Source organism: Bactrocera latifrons, unplaced genomic scaffold (genome assembly GCF_001853355.1).
Source record: "Bactrocera latifrons isolate USDA-ARS-PBARC rearing strain unplaced genomic scaffold, ASM185335v1 scaffold_83, whole genome shotgun sequence".
Classification (NCBI taxonomy): domain Eukaryota; kingdom Metazoa; phylum Arthropoda; class Insecta; order Diptera; family Tephritidae; genus Bactrocera; species Bactrocera latifrons.
Window position 1 is genome coordinate 879,364 of NW_017537523.1, and position 8,146 is coordinate 887,509.

Consider the following 8,146-nt stretch of genomic DNA (forward strand, 5'->3'; position numbering starts at 1 on the left):
TTAAAAAAAAAAAATTTTTTTTTTAATTAAAAACAAACAGCTATAAACAAAAGTGCAATAACATTTTCCAATAAAAGTGTTTTTCCTTAAACTTTGTACATTTTAACGGCATTTTGTGCGTCATTATAAGCAGCGGCAGACGTCTTCGACCACACCAGCAACCAAATTGTTAGTGAAAATCAATTTTATGCTTATTTGTTAACTAAAAAAATGTGTTATTTGTCTATCTGACACATCATAAATTGAAAATATAACTATTAACCAGCATACAAGCAAACCGCAACATAAACCGTTAGCAAATAAATTTGGCACAAAAAGCAATTATAATTAACATAATTTTTTCCGCCGCTTTTATAAACAAAGCGCCAAGCAACCCAACGTTTGCCCGTCCACCTTTCTTGCGCCCACCCACCTTTGCTGCGCCCAACTGCAAAACCCACGCGGCTTGGGTGGCGCGCGCGTTGCTCATCAATGGCAGTTGTGCGTCACTCATACGTCCTGTGGCACGCGGGCAGCGTTTCACTGTCATTTGCACGTCCATTTTCATTTTCATTTCCTTTCATTTAATTCTAACATTATTTATGCTTCGCATGCAATATTAATATTATTGCTTTCTATTTTTCAACGCTGAGGTGTGAACGCAAGATAATTTGGATTTTTTTAATGCTTTTTGCAATGCTTGGCTTATCTGCTTATCAATTATTTTGTTATACGTTCTGATATAATGCAATATTGTCTATAATAAGTCAGACAATGAGTACTAGTACTATTGWTATAATTAATTAATACAGTTAGCTACAAATTGTGCAAAACTTAAGTGTCGCTTATATTAACCAGACACAGTCTGTTGTGAAGAGGAAAATCACTTACAGAACTAATATGAATGAATTGAGAAAAAATCAACGTTTTCTTCAGATTTGCTACTGTATGATCGGCGCTCGCGTACTTATTTCTAGTTCTGGCCAAGTTTTAATACCATAGCAAGAGATCTAGTGAGCTGCGCGCCTTTAGCTAAGTTCACCTTACCTCGTTAGATGGAGAGTTTTCATGAGGCATTGAGGGCGTCCATAGGTTGCTAAATAGTTATGGATTGTTCAGCGTTTGTGAGGAACGAATCTGAAATACCTGTGAACTTATACCATAACCTAGAACATCTGGTATATAATAGCTTTACCAGTAAAAACCTTATAGCCTTATATTACTAGAATAGAAATAATATATTTGTGATAGGCTCGAACTAAACGAATTAGAAAGAATAGACTTGTGAGCAGTTCAATGCCCTTTTTCATTGCTTGGGTGTTTAGTTTGCACAAAATGTTTATCTTTAGCTCTCCAAGTGTGGTCTCTACACCGTAATTCGGCCTTAGAACCACACCTAATCTGACTGACACTTGGGCACTTTATTTGCAGAACAATATCTGGGCTGTCTTATAGTTTCAAGTAGTTGCTGTTTGCATTCTACTATTCATGTAAATAATGGGCTGGAAATACCTTGGCCAGCAAGTATTTCATATTTCGAATACCTTGGCCAGCAAGTATTTCATATTTCGAAGCACAACTCCGTTCTTTGGTATCAAAAACTTCCTACTACACTACCCCAAAGTGACATTGTGAGATCAAATGATTTCTTTTCGTCATTCAATCTCACAAAGTTACTTTTGGTCGTGCTTTGGTGGACAGACCAAAAAACTTCCAACGAAAGGCTACTAAGTAACATTGTTGGAGTGTTCACAGGGCACCTACTCTTAAGATCCCACTTGTAGAAAATTGATGAAGGAGTTTCGGTGGAATGTAGAGTAAGCGCGGAGGATGATGAGTCACTGGAGCATTATCTTTGCGAATGCCCATTTTTCAGCCGGATGAGATGGCACATATTCCTAATGCTCGAAGTTAAGGGGTAACATGGGTATCCTCGGGTTAAAAACTTTTTTCGATCACTTTTTTCTCATATAAAAAATGGAATATTTTATTGTTAAAACATACACTATTAGCAAAGAAATTCTGAAATGTTTGGAAAAAAAAAATTTAAACTTTCCGGTGACCGCATGTAAAAAAAGAAGAGCCCGCGTTGTTGGGATAACTCCTTGTAGGATCATCTAAAGTGAAAAATGCCTGTTTTAGTTAAGACTTTAACTTAGAACTTGCACGATGGAAAAAAGCTGAAAATTTAATTTTTGGCAAAAATTTTTGCAAAAAATGAAAATTTCAGTAAAAATTTCACAGTTTTTTTAAATAGTTGTAATCGAAAAAAATCCTTCGTATAAGTCTTTAAGATATATATTATATTTCGATGAAGATCGGTTCAGTAGTTCTCGAGAAATCTTACCAACCGGCGCACTTAGCCTGGTTAGCCTCGAGCGCACAAGTTCTCAAGGCCGAAACTATTACTCGAATGTACTTGAAAATTTAGGAACATATTCTAAAGGTCTTTTGGAATTTAATAAGATATTAAAAAAAAATAGATTTTTTAAACCCGTAAACCCATTTAAAAAAAAAAAAAAAATAATAATAATAATTTACGGGCGATCTGAGGTCGGTAAAAGGAAGTGAAAGTTGTTATACGGCAATTTTGCAGGTGATCAAAAGATCAATAACTTATGTATATAGATTTTCTCCACAACTAAACTTCTGCAAAAAATACTTATAAAGTGGCAACTAAAATATAATCTTCAGCTGCTGTAAAATTTTCAATAATTTATACACCAAGCTGTGCAAGATTCTTTTTAAATATTATTATAAATTATGATCTGATTCAAACACTATTTGAAGTTATCGATAGATATATATTAAAAATTAGACCTACTAGTTGTTGCAGTATAAGAAAAACATGAAAAATAACATCAAGCCTTCTTACATCTTACACATCTTTAGATTTTTGTGCCTTCCACATAACCTTAAAAAATATGACAGACGCTAATAGTGCGCATGTGCCGTTAATTTATCAGTTTCTTCCATTTATTTACATTTTTTTTTAATTTTTAAGCTCACACATTTTTCATTAAGCTTCAGTTCGCGCTTTTTGTTATATTGTTTCTCATATTTTGGTTTTTTTTTTTATACCCCATTCTCAGCCATCTTAACTTCCGCTTACAGTTAAATTCTGTGTGGTATTCATGTCTCCGTAAATTAATTTTGTTTTTATTTATTTTTTTCTTTTTTTATATTCTTATGTTTTTTTTCGTACTTGTGCCCATTTCTGCTGCTCTTGGTGTTGAGTTTTTTCCCTCGCTGATGATTTTGTTTCTTGTGTCTTATATTTTCTTTAAGTTGTGTTGAGAATTTAACACAAAAATGAAAGTAATATCCCGTTGACATTAAGTTTGCTTAATTAGTTCATCTCCAATAAACAAACGGCTAATTGTTCCAAATTTTAATTGCAGTGAACAAAATTTTGCGCGTGGAACAACCGAATATCAACGTACCCAGCGCTGAAAACAACAACGATATATCTTTCAAAAGGAAACAGATTTAACTGGAGAACTAATCAAACGTTTGATAAAGATACGGTAAGTTTGTCGAGTACTTTACTATTTTCCTCTTTCTTTTTAATATTGATTGCTACTGTCTCTGAAAAAAAAGGTCTCTTGCTATAGTTCTCTTAGTTGTCATAGAAGTTTTTAAATATAATTCCAAAGAACGTTCTTTGGCATTTAGTTTTTGAAGATTATCTCCTTCAAATGTTGACCGCGACTATATCTCAGATTGTACATCCGTTGATCCAATTTTTGATGACTCGTTCGATCATTTCGACTGCTAACTGGCGATTGACACGCGGAATATATTTTGAGGCAAGGCCTGAATCGAAGCGGCACAGACTTTAGACTTTTCATATTCCCACACGAAAAAGTCTAACTATGTGATATCACACTATCTTGTAGCTCAACACGTAAAATTACCTGCTCACCGAAGTGTTCTTTCAACAAATCCATTGATTAATGCAGTGTGAGGGAAGTGGCACCGACTCATTGAAACCAAAAGACGCTGAGATCACGAGCTTCAATTTCAGGCATCAAGTAGTCGGTGATTATGGCGCGTAAGCGGTCGCCATTGACGATTACGTTCTCACCGGCATCATATTTAAAGAAACATGGACCGATGATTCTACCGACTCACAAACTTCACCAAACCGTTACTTTTTCTGTATAAAGTGGCAGTTCTTGAATCTCTTCAGATGGCTCTTCGTTCCGAATGCCACAAGTTTGCTTGTTTACATATATCTTCATTAAGCCAGAAATGATCCTCATTAGTGAACAAAAATGGGCTAGAAAATGTCGGATCGCCTTGGAACTTTTCAAGAGTCCATAGGGCGAAAGCGTTGGAAAGGTCGAGTGGCTTCAGTTCTAGCACAAGTTGTATTTAATAAGCTTTCAAAGCAAGATCTCGATGTAAAATGCGCCAAGTCCTTCCATATGTCAGTCCGAGATGCTGCGGGCGGCGTCGAATCGACTCTCTACGGTCATCGTGTGTACTCTCAGCTTTCCCGACACGACTTACGTGTGACCGGTTAAAATAGCGCTGTTGAAAAAAGTACCCCTACTTGTATCAGCCGTTATGTATAAATATTTATATAATTTTCTATTGGATTCCGAATATTCTCGAAGTTTTGCTGCACAATTTTGTTGCAATCTCAAGCGAATTTCCGTGGCAAGTTTGTTTAACCCTTCAATTTCCATATAAATACTTAAATTTATTTACGCTTTCTGTTGATAACTCGGCAACGATGAGAGCCGGTACTTATAACTCGCTTATCTTTCGACAGTCAGTAGAAAAATCCATGTATGTATATTTTATATAATATAGTATACCATATACCATTTGTACATACAATTCTTAAACCAGTTTGCACAGCTTAGTGGACTAATTCAGAAAAATAATTATTTTTCGTATGTTGTTTTTGTGCTTACAACGAAACCCATTGCACAATTCGAACTCATTAGCGTCAAGCAAATACGAAGTCAAATTCAATAAGTAGAGCAAATATGAAGGGAAATGTGTTGGAAGAATAGAAAAAGCATATTAAAAACCTGCAAATTAACAACAAGAACAAAAAATTGAGCAGTCTCTCATTAACGTTGTTAAATAAGCTAACAATTGAAAATTGAAATATAAATAATAATAATAACAAAAGTTGTATTTGGGGGACACTTGAAATTTGCATAGCCGTAGGCGCAGGGGGTTTCGAAAATGGCAAGCTGCATGAGTTGGTTCGAGGTTGTTATACATATGCGCGTATGTTATATGTACCGTAGTAATTATAAAATATAATGAAGTTTCTAGTCAGTTTAGCGAGAACCGAACTTGACTTGGCACCGCCTAACATTAAAGCAGAACGTGAAACATTTACAAGGAAAAATCATGAAACTGTTTGAAAATAATGTTGCTGACGATATACACAATTACGCCACTCTTCCGACTCTATTATTTATTTTATTCTTATTTTAAAGTATAAATTCTCTACGCTAATTTATCGGTGCTCTCATTATTGTCGTTATTATCTTTAGAGAGTAAGCAGAATTTCAATTATTAGAGTTTGCTTCGAGCAAGTTTCTTACGTCGAACTTTATAGTTCAGTTTAGATCCGTTCAAGTAGAGAGAAATCGGCATGCGGGTTTCGCTAAGTTGCTTCTATAGTATACATATTATACATATATATATATATATATTCAGCTTACATTAAAATTCGTCTAGTGAGAGATCATCAGCGACCTTTTATCGACTTTCTCAAGAATGAGATTCGTACGAGAGAGCAATGAATTATTTTGAAAGCACTATACTCTCATCTGGCTGCCGTTACTGTGGCTACAAATCTCTCAGCGAACTATAAGGTGTTCGTAAAAACTGATTTATTAGCAAAGCTCCGTATTATCACTTCACACTACTACTGCGTCGAAGTGGAGAGTTTTCATCCATTCGGACGACATGACCACGCTGTCTTTTAATTCGCTGAACTATGTCAATGTCGTCTTATATCTCGTACAGCTCATTGTTCCATCAACTGCGGTATTCGCTGTTGCCAATGTGTAAAGACCATAAATCTTCTGTAGAACCTTTTTCTTGAAAACTTGTAACTTCGACTCTTCAGATGTTGTCATTGTCAATGCCTCGGACAGGAATGATGAGAGACTTGTAGAACTTGGTCTTTGGCTGTCGACAGAGAGACTAGTTCCCCAGTTCTTGAGATATCGATCTAAAATTTTGCACGCGTTCTTTTTTTTCAAGAAGCTGCTAATTCTTTGAAATCGCCGATATGGGATTACTATAGCGTACAGCTTCCATACGAACTGAACGATCGGAAATAAGTGTTTGTAAGAAAAACTTTTTCATTTGAAGAGATTTCTTCACGAAATTTTTCATGGATTATAGTCCAAAGTGTCAGTGTAATCTACGAAGATATTATTATGAACGGAACACTATTGCATATAGCTGTCCTACAAACTGAACGATCGGAAAAAAGTGTTTGTATTGAAAACTTTTTCATTTAAAAAGGTATATTTACGAGAATTGATATGTGTTACTGTCAAAGTTATTAGTATAATCTCCGAGGAAATTGCTGTGATCGGACCACTATAACGTATAGCAATCAAACAAACTGAATGATCCGAATTAAGTGCTTGTATGGAAAACATTTTCAGTTGACGAAATATCTTTACGAAATCTGACACTGAATATTGTCCCAAACAGCGGTACAATCTTCGAAAAAATTGTTCAGATCGAATCACTATAACATATAGCTGCCATACAAACTGACCGGTCACAACGAAGTTATATAAGTAATCTTTTGTATTAGTATTAGCCAAGGGTATTATAGCTTCGGTGCAACCGTCACTTGTGTCATTTTTCAAAATATTGGCGATATATTAAAAATAAAAAGTATTGAAAATATATTTCGAATTCCCTGCATTATTTCTATTATCGAGAAAGTAAAAGTTCAATAATGAGATGCATAAAATAAAAAAAATCATAATTGAAATGCAATAAATTCGACTAATATGACTTTTACCCGTTTGTCGTCTGTCATTTGCATTTTGTCTCCCTCACACAGAGAAAAAGTTCGAAAGGGAAGTGCGTGTAAATACTTTCGATTTGCGACGCTCTGTTTTTTTTTTTGAACATGCAACCGGTAAAGCTGTGGTTTTTAATTAATTCACATAAATGTGTGAAATAAAAACGCACACATACACATACACGCAAGCGCCTTAGCGGCTAAGCGTCATTGAACTTCATTTAATTATTAACTTTAGTCGCTGTCACTGTGCTTCAGCTTCGTTTGAACTCCAAGCCAGCTTAAGGTTTCGCACACAAACTCCCTGTGAAGAGTTTGACGGTGTCTTATGAGTAAATATATATTGTGTTCATTGCAGTAACGGCTAAATTTCAATAGCAATATTTAATAAGTATTATCCATCTAACGCATGTGTGTGTGCGTTTGTGCTTGCAACTCAAATTTCAATTTCTTTGATATCTGTCTTCACTATCGTCGCTTGTGGTGTCTTCTCTACTACTGCTTACAGCCACCGTATTGTTGTTGTTATTATTTTGTTTTATTGTTTCGATTTTAATATGCCGCTTATGTCAGTTTACGCTTTTTTATCACACACTACATTCATACATAAAGTTTGTGCTTTTTCCTCTGGGTACTTTGAACCGCGTACCCGCTTGTATTTCCTATACGCCGCTCTTTGGCGTCAAGCTGCTTTTTCGCTGGTCACGGGTTGTTCGTTATTATGCTATAAATGTCAATGAATGTGTGTAGAGGCAAAAATTAATAATAAATATACGCATTGAAATTGGAAAAATATGCGCTTAGAGCATGTGGTGAACTATTATAGATATATACATATATTAGAATATATCATTATTTTTTTTAACCCGTTAACACCCCTTTTGCCATAAAGTTGGATACTCTACACTCGTCTCAACGAATTTATGACAGTTCTAAAGCGCTTTGTCGATTTGTGAGGGTCTTAAGATCTATTATATAAGAGTTTTAGGTTCCACAACGGACCCTACGTTCTTAGCTGTCCAAGTAAGATCCCTGTTAAGGTCGACATCTTAACATAACCTAACCTAACCTAATCTCTAGAGTCGTTTGAACGTTGTCCACAGTCTACGGACAATTTTTATACTCTCGCAACAAAGTTGCTAA

At 35.2% G+C, this 8,146-nt stretch overlaps 1 protein-coding gene across 5 annotated transcripts in view; it reads left to right on the forward strand.

The window, feature by feature from the left end:
* The window catches only part of LOC108977069 (putative uncharacterized protein DDB_G0292292), a 48,883-nt gene that overhangs the window by 11,647 nt on the left and 29,090 nt on the right, over positions 1-8,146 (forward strand). For 4 of the 5 annotated variants that reach the window (XM_018946578.1, XM_018946577.1, XM_018946576.1 and 1 more), the window contains exon 2: positions 3,381-3,506. The gene's annotated coding sequence lies outside the window, so the exon portion shown is untranslated. Of the gene's footprint in view, positions 1-16; positions 169-3,380; positions 3,507-8,146 lie in introns of those variants that run through there. The other variant, XM_018946575.1, reaches the window with a different exon arrangement.